Genomic DNA, 14135 nt, shown 5'->3' with positions numbered 1-14135 from the left:
ACATCCCCATACACACAACCAGACGTGGACTTGCCCACCAGAAAGACAAGATCCAGCCTCATCCACCAGAACAGAGGCACTAGTCCCCCCAACCAGGAAACCTGCTAAACCCACTGAACCAACCACAGCCACTGGGGACAGCCACCAAAAACAGATAGAACTACGAACCTGCAGCCTGCAAAAAGGAGACCCCAAACACAGTAAGATAAGCAAAATGAGAAGATAGAAAAACACACAGCAGATGAAGGAGCAAGATAAAAACACACCAGACCTAACAAATGAAGAGGTAATAGCCAGTCTACCTGAAAGAGAATTCAGAATAATGATAGTAAAGATGATTCAAAATCTTGGAAATAGAATAGACAAATTGCAAGAAACAGTTAACAAGGACCTAGAAGAAATAAAGAGGAAGCAAGTAACGATGAGCAACACAATAAATGGAATGAAAAATACTCTAGATGGGATCAGTAGCAGAATAACTGAGGCAGAAGGACGGATAAGTGACCTGGAAGATAAAATAGTGGAAATAACTACTGCAGAGCAGAAGAAAGAAAAAAGAATGAAAAGAACTGAGGACAGTCTCAGAAATCTCTGGGACAACATTAAATGCACCAACATTTGAATCATAGGGGTCCCAGAAGAAGAAGAGAAAAAGAAAGGGACTGAGAAAATATTTGAAGAGATTATAGTTGAAAACTTTCCTAATATAGGAAAGTAAATAGTCAATCAAGTCAAGGAAGCACAGAGAGTCCCATACAGGATAAACCCAAGGATAAACACGCCGAGACACATAACAATCAAACTGTCAAAAATTAAATACAAAGAAAACATATTAAAAGCAGCAAGGGAAAAACAACAAATAACACACAAGGGAATCCCCATAAGGTTAACATGTGATCTTTCAGCAGAAATTCTACAAGCCAGAAGGGAGTGGCAGGACATATTTAAAGTGATGAAGGAAAAAAACTTACAACCAAGATTACTCTACCCAGCAAGGATCTCATTCAGATTTGATGGAGAAATTAAAACCTTTACAGACAAGCAAAAGCTGAGAGAGTTCAGCACCATCAAACCATCTTTACAGCAAATGTTAAAGGAACTTCTCTAAGCAAGAAACATAAGAGAAGGAAAAGACCTACAAGAACAACCTGAAACAATTAAGTAAATGGGAATAGGAACGCACATATCAATAATTACTTTAAATGTAAATGGATTAAATGCTCCCACCAAAAGACACAGACTGGCTGAATGGATACAAAAACAGGACCCATATATACGCTGTCTACAAGAGACCCACTTTAGACCTAGGGACACTTACAGGCTGAAAGTGAGGGGATGGAAAAAGATATTCCATGCAAATGGAAATCAGAAGAAAGCTGGAGTAACAATTCTCATATCAGACAAAATAGACTTTAAAATAAAAACTATTAGAGGAGACAAAGAAGGACACTACATAATGATCAAGGGATGGATCCATGAAGAAGATATAACAATTGTAAATATTTATGCACCCAACATAGGAGCACCTCAATACATAAGGCAAATACTAACAGCCATAAAAGGGTTAATCGACAGTAACACAATCATAGTAGGGGACTTTAACACCCCACTGTCACCAATAGACAGGTCATCCAAAATGAAAATAAATAAGGAAACACAAGCTTTAAATGATACATTATACAAGATGGATTTACTTGATATTTATAGGACATACCATCCAAAAACAACAGAATACACATTTTTCTCAAGTGCTCATAGAACATTCTCCAGGATAGATCATATCTTGGGTCACAAATCTAGCCTTGGCAAATTTAAGAAAATTGAAATCATATCAAGTATCTTTTCTAAACACAACTCTATGAGACTAGATACCAATTACAGGAAAAGATCTGTAAAAAATACAAACACATGGAGGCTAAAAACACTTAATAACGAAGTGATCACTGAAGAAATCAAAGAGGAAATCAAAAAGTACTTAGAAACAAATGATAATGGAGACACGACGACCCAAAACCTATGGGAAACAGCAAAAGCAGTTCTAAGAGGGAAGTTTATAGCAATACAATCATACCTTAAGAAACAGGAAGCATCTCGAATAAACAACCTAACTTTGCACCTAAAGCACTTAGAGAAGGAAGAACAAAAAAACCCCAAATTTAGCAGAAGGAAAGAAATCATAAAGATCAGATCAGAAATAAATGAAAAAGAAATGAAGGAAACAATAGCAAAGATCAATAAAAGTAAAAGCTGGTTCTTTGAGAAGATAAATAAAATTGATAAACCATTAGCCAGACTAATCAAGAAAAAAAGGGAGAAGACTCAAATCAATAGAATTAGAATTGAAAAACGACACATAACAATGGACACTGCAGAAATACAAAAGATTATTAGAGATTACTACAAGCAAATGTATGCCAATAAAATGGACAACCTGGAAGAAAAGGACAAATTCTTAGAAATTCACAACCTGCCAAGACTGAACCAGGAAGAAATAGAAAATATGAACAGACCAATCACAAGCACTGAAATTGAAACTGTGATTCAAAATCTTCCAGCAAACAAAAGCCCAGGACCAGATGGCTTCACAGGCGAATTCTATCAAACATTTAGAGAAGAGCTAACACCTCTCCTTCTCAAACTCTTGCAAAAGATAGCAGAGGGAGGAACACTCCCAAACTCATTCTATGAGGCCACCATCACCCTGATACCAAAACCAGACAAAGACGTCACAAAGAAAGAAAACTACAGGCCAATATCACTGATGAACATAGATGCAAAAATCCTCAACAAAATACTAGCAAACAGGATCCAACAGCACATTAAAAGGATCATACACCATGATCAAGTGGGGTTTATTCCAGGAATGCAAGGATTCTTCAATATACGCAACTCAATTGGTGTGATACACCATATCAACAAACTGAAGGAGAAAAAACATATGATCATCTCAATAGATGCAGAGAAACCTTTGACAAAATTCAACACCCATTTATGATAAAAACCCTGCAGAAAGTAGGCATACAGGGAACTTTCCTCAACATAATAAAGGCCATATATGACAAACCTACAGCCAGCATTGTTCTCAATGGTGAAAAACTGAAACCATTTCCACTAAGATCAGGAACAAGACAAGGTTGCCCACTCTCACGACTCTTATTCAACCTAGTTTTGGAAGTTCTAGCCACAGCAATCAGAGAAAAAAAAGAAATAAAAGGAATCCAAATCGGAAAACAAGAAGTAAAGGTGTCACTGTTTGCAGATGACATGATACTATACATGCAGAATCCTAAGGATGCTACCAGAAAACTACTAGAGCTAATCAATGAATTTGGTAAAGTAGCAGGATACAAAATAAATGCACAGAAATCTCTGGCATTCTTATACACTAATGATGAAAAATCTGAGAGTGAAATTAAGAAAACACTCCCATTTACCATTGCAACAAAAAGAATAAAATATCTAGAAATAAACCTACCTAAGGAGACAAAAGACCTGTATGCAGAAAACTATGAAAGAAAACTGATGAAAGGAATTAAAGATGATACAAATAGGTGGAGAAATATAGCATGTTCTTGGATTGGAAGAATCAACATTGTGAAAATGACTCTACTACCCAAAGCAATCTACAGATTCAATGCAATCCCTATCAAACTACCACTGGCTTTTTTTTTACAGAACTAGAACAAAATTTTCACCATTTGTATGGAAATACAAAAGGCCCCAAATAGCCAAAGCAATCTTGAGAATGAAAAATGGAGCTGGAGGAATCAGGCTCCCTGACTTCAGACTATACTACAAAGCCACAGTAATCAAGACAGTATGGTATTGGCACAAACACAGAATTATAGATCAATGGAACAGGATAGAAAGCCCAGAGATAAACCCACACACATATGGTCACCTTATCTTTGATAAAGGAGGGAAGGATATATAGTGGAGAAAAGACAACCTCTTCAATAAGTGGTGCTGGGTAAACTGGACAGATACCTGTAAAAGTATGGAATCAGAACACTCCCTAACACCACACAAAAAAATAAACTCAAAATGGGTTAAAGACCTAAATGTAAGGCCAGACACTATCAAAACCTTAGAGGAAAACATAGGCAAAACTCTCTATGACATAAATCACAGCAAGATCCTTTTTGACCCACCTCCTAGAGAAATGGAAATTAAAACACAAATAAACAAATGGGACCTAATGAAACTTAAAAGCTTTTGCACAGCAAAGGATACCATAAACAAGACCAAAAGACAACCCTCAGAATGGGAGAAAATATTTGCAAATGAAGCAACTGACAAAGGATTAATATCCAAAATTTATAAGCAACTCATGCATCTCAATAACCAAAAAACAAACAACCCAATCCAAAAATGGGCAGAAGACCTAAATAGACATTTCTCCAAAGAAGATATACAGATTACCAACAAACACATGAAAGAATGCTCAACATCATTAATCATTAGAGAAATGAAAATCAAAACTACAATGAGATATCATCTCACACCAGTCAGAATGGCCATCATCAAAAAATCTAGAAACAATAAATGCTGGAGAGGGTGTGGAGAAAAGGGAACCCTCTTGCACTGCTGGTGGGAATGTAAATTGATACAGCCACTATGGAGAACAGTATGGAGGTTCCTTAAAAAACTACAAATAGAACTACCATATGACCCAGCAATCCCACTACTGGGCATATACCCTGAGTAAACCTTAATTCAAAAAGAGTCATGTACCAAAATGTTTATTGCAGTTCCATTTATGATAGCCAGGACATGGAAGCAACCTAAGTGTCCATCAACAGATGAATGGATAAAGAAGATGTGGCACATATATACAATGGAATATTACTCAGCCATAAAAGGAACTGAAACTGAGTTATTTGTAATGAGGTGTATAGACCTGGAGTCTGTCATACAGAGTGAAGTAAGTCAGAAGGAGAAAAACAAATACCATATGCTAACACATATATATGGAATCTAAGAAAAAGTTAAAAATATCATGAAGATATCAGTGGTAGGACGGGAATAAAACACCAACCTACTAGAGCATAGACTTGAGGATATGGGGAGGGGGAAGGGTAAGATGTGACAAAGTGAGAGAGTGGCAGGGACATATACACACTACCAAATGTAAATTAGATAGCTAGTGGGAATCTGCCGCATAGCACAGGGAGATCACCTCTGTGCTTTGTGACCACCTGGAGGGGTGGGATAGCAAGGGTTGGAGGGAGGGTGACGCAAGAGGGAAGAGATATGGGAACATATGTATATGTATAACTGATTCACTTTGTTGTAAAGGAGAAACTAACACACTATTGTAAAAGTTATACTCAAAGATGTTAAAAAAAAACTTGTTACCTGCAGCTTTGCTGCAGGTAAAACAGAGCTTTTACAGTTTAGTTTGAGATTTGCTAGTGTTTAGTCTTTCCATGGAGCTGGAAAAGGGTAGAAATGAATATAAGAGCAGGATATATAATATAATGCAATATAAGACAGAAAAAAATAGAGAAAATCAATGAAAGTAAATATGGTTCTTTGAAAAAGTCAATAAAATTGATTAACCTTTAGCCTGATTGACCAAGACAAAAGATGGAAGAAACAAATTACCAATGTGCTGCCGGAAGGTGGGGGTGGGGTGCTTTTGAAGATATCAGAAGGATAATAAAGGTATGCTATGAACAACTATATGCACATATAATTTAACAATTTAGATGAAATGGACCAATTTCTGAAAAGCCACAAACTACCAAAATTACATCAAGAGGAAATAGATTACCTAACTAGGCTTATATACCTATCCCAAAGAAATTAAATTTCTGGGTTAGAAACCTTCCAAAAAGGTAAACTCCAGGCACAGACGGTTTCACTGGTGAATTTGGCCAAACATTTAAAGCAGAAATAATGAAAATTCCTCATAAACTCTTCTATAAAATAAAAAAAGAGAGGCCCTTCATAATTCATTTTAGGAGGGCAATATTAGTCTTATTGTAAAGCCAGACAAAGATAAGTATAAAAAAAGAAAACCACAAACAAATATCCCCATGAATATAGATCCAAAAATTTTCAATAAAATGTTAGCAAGTTGAACATAGGAATATTAAAAAGAATCATACATCATGATCAAGTGGAGTTTATCCTGAGATAAAGGTGGCTCAACACTTAAAAAGTAGTTAATGTAATTCACCACAATAACAGACTATAAAAGTCAGGATTTTTCAGAAGAGCAGAACCAATGGGATACACACACACACACACACACACACATTCACAACAAAATAAGGATGAAATATTCATGACAATTACAGTCCTCATTTCTGTAACTGATCATATGGTTATAATTGGTATTAAAGCTACCTTTTTCTACTATCCAATCCATATTCCCTTTGCCTTCAGCCAGTCACGACCTCAGTTGGTCATATTTTTTATCTGGTGGTGTAACCCAACCCTTAATTCTAGAAGGGTTTGGACCATTAGTAGTCCTGCCTGGATTGGGTTGTTGTAATTTTTCCATTGACCTTAATCACAGGGCATAGTAACACTAAGAGACACTTAGGGGATCTCCTATATTCCAGACATAATATTCTTTACCTCTATTGTACAGTAGCAGTCCAATTTCCCCTTGGTGATCAGGATCAATCACCCCAGCCAGCAGTGTGACTCCCTTCTTTGTATATTGATTCAGAGACATGAGGAGTCCAAAATGGCCAAGTGGCAATCTTAACTTCCAGTTCAATGGAATCATTATTGTGTCTCTTGGCGAAAGCTTTCCTCCCTCTGGAACTAAGACCTCTAGACCAGCAGAGTATAAGGTTGTGGGGACAGGAAGCAAAATTTTTGCTACTGGATCACTAGGGGGAATAATAAATGTTTCCACTTCTATTTCTACCCCGTGATTCCTGGACTCGCGAATCCTGGCTATGGGGGAAACAGCATTATATATTGAATGTTGATTCAGAGCATAAGCAGCCATCTGAAGAAACTTGCTCCAGCCCTGCAAGGTATTACCACCCAGCTGGCACTGTAACTGATTCTTCAAAAGATCATTCCATCATTCTATAAAGCCAGCTGATTCAGTATGGGATTGGCGGGGGACAGGTAAAGACTAGTGAATTCCATGAACATGAGCCCATTGTCACACTTCATTTGCTGTGAAGTGAGTTATTTCACCAGAAGCAGTGCTGTGTGGAATAACATGACAATGAATAAGACGTTCTGTAAATCTATGGATGGCAGTTTTGACAGAAGCATTGTGTGCAGGACAGGCAAATTGGTACCTAAAGTGTCTATTCTAGTAAGAAGAAAACCCTACCCCTCCCATGATGGAAGTGGTCCAATATAATCAACCTTCCACCAGGTAGCTGACTGATTACCCTGGGCAATGAAGCCATACCAGGGACTCAGTGTTGGTCACTGCTGCTAGCAAATTGGGCACTAGGCCTTGGTGAATGGAAGTCCATGTTGCTGAGCCCATGCATGCTCTCCATCCCCACCACCATCACAGCTTTGTTCATTAGCCTATTGGGTGATTAGGGAAAGAGGCTGACAGGTATCCACAGAACAGGTCATCTGATGTACTTGATTATTAAAACATTCTTCTGCTGAGGTCACCCTTCGGTGAGCATTGATATGAGACACAAATATCTTCACCTTTTTCATCTATTCAGAGATGTCTATCCATATCCCTCTTACCCAGACTTCCTTATCACCATTTTTACAATTGTGTTTCTTCCAAGTCCCAACCATCAAGCCAAACCATAAGCCACAGCCCATGAATTAGTATATAATCACAGGTCTAGCCATGTCTAGCTCCAAGCAAAATGAGCAACCAGGAGCACTGTTTGAAGTTCTGCCAACTGGGAGGATTTCCAGAAGGAAGCTGGAGAGCTGTGGCTGTCCACTTCTGAGTGATGCCTTCATATCATGCAGTGCCATCTGTAAACCAGGCCCAAGTTTTCTCTTCCTCTGTTAATTGATTGTAGGGAACCCCCCATGAGGCCATAGGTACAGACTGGGAGGGAGAAGGTAATATAGCAAGAGTAAGAAACACAGGCATTTGGGCCACTTCTTCATGTAATTAACTTGTGCCTTCAGGGCCTGCTCTGGCCCAATCACTTATATACCACTTCCATTTGATGATGGACTGCTTCTGTGTGTACTCAACATTATGGCTTGGTGTGTCACATAAAACCCAGTTCATGGTGGACAGCTCAGGTAACATGGTAACTTTATGGCCCATGGTTAAGCATTCAGTCTCCACTAAGGCCCAGTAACAGACCAAGAGCTGTTTCAGAGTAGTTATCTGCAGACAGTGGAAGGGCTTTGCTCCAAACTTGAGCCTCATTGTAGCAAAGAGGGTGTGTGTGTGTTGGCAGGAGTGAAGGATGTGTGGGTAGGAGGGTCCTGAGGAGAATCAGAATTGTCTTGCATGGCAACTGCCTGGGGCAGGGGGGGCTCTTAAAGTTTCCTCTGCCAATGTAGGGTTAATCCCCTCAGATGGGGTGAAAAGGCAGCTTTTACTGGGAGTGGAGAGGCTATTTCCTACTGGAAAAGAAGACTCATCAGAATTTAGGGGGTCAATGTCCCCAGGTTCATTTGGGTCACCCCACACATCCTCATTCCAACTTTCAGGAAAACATTCCTTCCCAATGGGATTACTTTAACAGTAGATGCCTTGCAAATTTGGAAATTCAATTTGCATTGTAAATCAGTCACTCACTGGATGAGATTCTACCTTTGCTTTTCAGCCATTGCAGCCCTGGGGCTACTGGAAAAAAGGGTCTCTTTCAGGGCAGACATAGAAGCTTTTAGGTCATTTATTCAGTACTTGAGCTGGGAATTTGATTCCTGAGCTCATTCTTTTCTTTCACCACTTTACCCAGCAATGCTAGAAGCAACCAGCCAGCAATCTCATTATACTCATTAGTCTGACAAAAATGTTTGAAAGTATCATATATATGGCCACTCAGATTCTTGCTTCTTATAAGTGTTTGATTAAGAATATCCAATGGTGATATTTTACATATCTCTATTGGCCAGATCATGCCATAGACTATCAGTGCTCTTTTTACTACCAAAAATAAAGTGCTTAGTGTCCAGATTAAAAAGCCAAATCCAGAAACCCTGGAACCAATTCAGAAAATTTATTCTCAAGATTTTTTTCCTCTAGAATCACCCTCATTACCAAAATCTGTATTAGGCAGAGTTCTGTGGAGAAACAGAACCCATAGGAGATGTAATATATACATTACACTTGACTCTAGAACAGCACAAGTTTGAACTGCATGGGTCCGCTTATATGCAAATTTTTAAAATAAGTACATACTACAGTACTACACGATCCATGGTGATTGAATCCATGGATGTAGAACCACGAATATGAAGGGTTGACTGTAAAATTATATGCAGATTTTTGACTGAGAGGGAATCAGCATCCCTAACCCAACATCGTTCAAGTGTCAACTGTATATTATTATATATTATATAGAATATAATGTATATTCTATATAATATTATATATTATATATAACATATATAATTATGTAGTTATTAATAGAATTAATACATATTATATTCCTTAGAATAAATAGCCAATTCCTTAGAATAATTCTTTTTACATATCTGGCTAACTATAGTTATACATAATATGTAAAGAGATTTATTCAGAAAGACTGGCTCCCTGGTCAATATATTTTGTGTGTATATATATTTGTATATATATGTGTATATATATACAAATGTATGATTATAAACATAATAACTATAGAGATTTTATATAATAGAAGTGAACTTCTATATATTAATATAAAATATAAATATGTATATAAAGAGATTTATTCTAAGGAATTGGCTCACATGGTTGTAGGGTCTGGGAAGTCCAAAATCTGAAATGTGGGCCTGCAAGTCTTTGGCCCAGGAGAGCCCACGGTACAGATGAAGCCCAAAGGCAGTCTGATGGAGAATTTTCTCTTGCTCAGGGAGGCCAGTCTTTTTGTTCTACTCATTCCTTTAACTGATTGGAGAGGGCCACCCACATTATAGATGGCAATCTGCTTTACCCAAAGTTCACTGATTTAAATGTTAATCCCATTCCCAAACACCCTCAAGCTGACAACATAAAATAGCCATCATAAAGAATTAACAAGAAAAATCACACGATTATATGTGATTATATCAATACCCATAGAAAAAAGGATCAAAGCATAATTTTAAAAAGTAATCTAGGGGGCTTCCCTGGTGGCATAGTGGTTAAGAATCCGCCTGCCAATGCAGGGGACACAGGTCCGAGCCCTGATCTGGGAAGATCCCACATGCTGCAGAGCAACTAAACCCATGCACCACAACTACTGAGCCTGCACTCTAGAGTCCACGAGCTACAACTACTAGCCCATGTGCTACTAAAGAAGGCTGCGTGCCTAGAGCCTGTGATCCTCAACAAGAGAAGCCACCGCAAGGAGAAGTCCGCACGCCACAACGAAGAGTAGCCCCCACTTGCCACAACTAGAAAAGCCTGCGTGCAGCAACAAAGACCCAATGCAGCCAAAAATAAATAAATTTATTTTTAAAAATTTAGGCAGGGCTTTCCCAGGGGCACAGTGGTTGAGAATCCGCCTGCCAATGCAGGGCACACGGGCTCGATCCCTGGTCTGGGAAGATTCCACATGCCGCAGAGCAACTAAGCTCATGTGCCACAACTTCTGAGCCTGTGCTCTAGAGCCCGTGAGCGACAACTACTGAGCCCGCGTGCTGCAACTACTGAAGCCTGCGCACCTAGAGCCCATGCTCCACAATGAGACAAGCCAAAAATAAATAAATAAAATTTTAAAAAAGTTTAGGCAAACTAAGATAGAAAGGTACTTCTTCAATCTGATAAAGAGCATATGTAAAACAACTACAGCTAACATAATTCTTAATAGTAAAAGATTGAATGCTTTCCCTCTAAGACAGCTAGACAAGGATGTCTACTTTTACTACTCCTATTCAATATCATAGTGGAACTCTTGCAAATATAATAAGGCAAGAAAAAAATAAAAGATATTCAGATTTGAAAGGAATAAAAACTATCTTTATTCAGAGATGATATTATTATTTTATGTAGAAAATTCCAAACACCTGAGTTTTAAAAAAACTCTTAGAACTGATAATTGAGTTTATCAAGGTTATAGCACACAAGAGTAATATACAAAATAAATTGCATTTCTGTATAATAATAATGGATATTGGAAACTGATATTTTAAAAATAGTAACATTTACAAGAGCATCAGTGAAATTCTTAAATGTAAATATAACAAATTGTGTGTAGGATCTGTATGCTGAAAAATACAAAAGATCAAAAGAAGACCTAAACAAATAGAATGACATACTGTGTTCACAGATGCTTGGAAGACTTACTTAAAATGTCAGTCTCCCTAAATTGATTTATAGATTTAGTCTTAACAAGATTCTTTGTACATATAGACAAGTTGAATCTAAAGTGTATATGCTGAAACTGATCCGACATGGCGGAAGAGTAAGACGCGGAGATCACCTTCCTCCTCACAGATACATCAGAAATATATCGACACGTGGAACTGCTCCTATAGAACACCCATTGAACGCTGGCAGAAGACCTTGGACCTCCCAAAAGGCAAGAAACACCCCACGTACCTGGGTAAGGCAAAAGGAAATAGAATAAGCAGAGACAAAGACTAGGGACGGGACCTACACCAGTGGGAGGGAGCCGTGAGGGAGGAAAGGTTCCCACACACTAGAAGCCCCTTCGCGGGTGAAGAGTGCGGGTGGCGGAAGGGGAAGCTCCGGACCGGCGGAGGAGAGCGCACCAACAGGGTGCTGAGGACAAACCGGAGAGATTCCCGCAGAGGATCAGTGCCGACCAGCACTCACCAGCCCGAGAGGCTTGTCTGCTCACCCGCCGGGGCAGGCGGGGCCTGGGAGCTGAGAATTGGGCTTCGGTCGGATCCCAGGGAAAGGTCTGGGGTTGGCGGTGTGAACACAGCCTGAAGGGGCTAGTGCGCCATGGCTAGCCGGGAGGGAGTCCGGGAGAAGTCTGGAGCTGCCGAAGAGACAGGAGACTTTTTCTTGCCTCTTTGCTTTGCTTCCTGGGGCGCGAGGAGAGGGGATTAAGCGCACTGCGTAAAGGAGCTCCAGAAACGGGCACGAGCCTCGGCTGTTGGCGCGGACAGCAGAGACAGGTGTGGGACGCTAGCGTTGCTGCTGCCGCCACCAAGAGGCCGGTGTGGGAGCACAGGTCACTCTCCACACCTCCCCTCCTGGGAGCCTGTGTAGCCCGCCAGTGCCGGGGGCCCGGGATACAGGGACAGCTTCCCCGAGAGAACGTGCGGCGCACCTCGGGCTGGTGAAGCATCACGCCGGCCTCTGCCGCTGCGGGCTCGCCCTGCATCCATGCCCCTCCCTCCCCCGGGCCTGTGCCAGAGCCCCCGAATCACCTGCTCCTTTAACCCCATCCTGTCTGAGGGAAGAGCAGATGCCCTCGGACGACCTACGCACAGAGGCGGGGCCAAGTCCAAAGCTGAACCCCAGGAGCTGTGCGAACAAAGAGGAGAGGGGGAGGTCTCTCCCAGCAGCCTCAAAAGCAGAGGATTAAAGCTCCACAATCAACTTGAAATGCCCTGCATCTGTGGAAAACCTGAATAGACAGCTAAATACCACAAGTTGAGGAGGTGGACTTTGGGAGCAAGATATATTATTATTTTCCCCTGTTTTCCTTTTCGTGAGTTACTATGTTTGTGCTGCTGTGTGAGATTTTGTCTGTATAGCTTTGCTTTCACCATTTGTCCTAAGGTTCTGACCGACCCTTTTTTTTTAAATAAAATTTTTCTTCTTAATAATTATTTTTTATTTTAATAACTATATTTTATCCTACTTTATTTTGTCTTCTTCCTTTCTTTCTTCCTTTCTTCCCTCTTTCCTTCCTTCCTTCCTTCCTTCCTTCCTTCCTTCCTTCCTTCCTCCCTTCCTTCCTCCCTCCCTTCCTTCCTTTCTTCCTCCCTTTCTTCCCCCCTTCCTCTCTTCCTTCCTCCCTTTCTTCCCTATTCCTTCCTTCCTTTGCTTCTTGCATTCTTCCTTCCTTCATTTCTTCCTTCCCTCCTTCCTTCCTTCCTTTCTTTCTTTTTTTTCTATTTTTTCTCCCTTTTATTTTGAGCCGTGTGGATTAAAGGCTCCTGGCGCTCCAGCCAGGCGTCAGGGCTGTGTCTCTGAGGTGGGAAAAACAACTTCAGGACACTGGTCCACAAGACACCTCCCAGCTCCACGCAATATCAAATGGCAAAAATCTCCCAGAGATCTCCATCTCAACACCAAAACCCAGCTTCACTCAAGGACCAGCAATGTACAGTGCTGGACACCCTATGCCCAACAAATAGCAAGACAGGACTACAGCCCCATCCATTAGCAGAGAGGCTGCCTAAAATCATAAAAAGGCTACCAACATCCCAAAACAAACCACCAGACGTGGACCTGCCCACCAGAAAGACAAGATCCAGCCTCATCCACCAGAACAGAGGCACTAGTCCCCCAAACCAGGAAACCTACTCAACCCACTGAACAAACCTTAGCCACTGGGGACAGTCACCAAAAACAACGGGAACTATGAACCTGCAGCCTGCAAAAAGGAGACCCCAAATGCAGTAAGCAAAATGAGAAGACAGAAAAACACACAGCAGATGAAGAAGCAGATAAAAACCCACCAGACCTAACAAATGAAGAGGAAATAGGCAATCTACCTGAAAAAGAATTCAGAATAATGATAGTAAAGTTGATCCAAAATCTTGGAAATAAACAGGCAAATTGCAAGAAACATTTAACAAGGATGCAGAAGAAATAAAGAGGAAGCAAGCAACGATGAGAAACACAATAAATGAAATTTAAAATACTCTACATGGGAATAATAGCAGAATAACTGAGGCCAAAGAACGGATAAGTGACCTGGCAGATAAAATAGTGGAAATAACGACTGCAGAGCAGAATAAAGATAAAATAATGAAAAGAACTGAGGACAGTCTCAGAGACCTCTGGGACAACATTAAATGCACCAAGATTCGAATTATAGGGGTCCCAGAAGAAGAAGAGAAAAAGAAAGGGACTGAGAAAATATTTGAAGAGATTATAGTTGAAAACT

At 40.1% G+C, this 14135-nt stretch overlaps 1 pseudogene; it reads right to left on the bottom strand.

Moving 5' to 3' along the window:
* Positions 1–12402, bottom strand: part of LOC136793894 (uncharacterized) — a 47405-nt pseudogene extending 35003 nt beyond the window's left edge.
* Between the last annotated feature and the right edge of the window lie 1733 nt (positions 12403–14135).

Source organism: Kogia breviceps, chromosome 3 (assembly GCF_026419965.1).
Source record: "Kogia breviceps isolate mKogBre1 chromosome 3, mKogBre1 haplotype 1, whole genome shotgun sequence".
In the NCBI taxonomy this organism is placed as follows: Eukaryota; Metazoa; Chordata; class Mammalia; order Artiodactyla; family Physeteridae; genus Kogia; species Kogia breviceps.
Note: the sequence above shows the minus strand (reverse complement) of the source record. Positions and strands in the feature narration are given on the sequence as shown.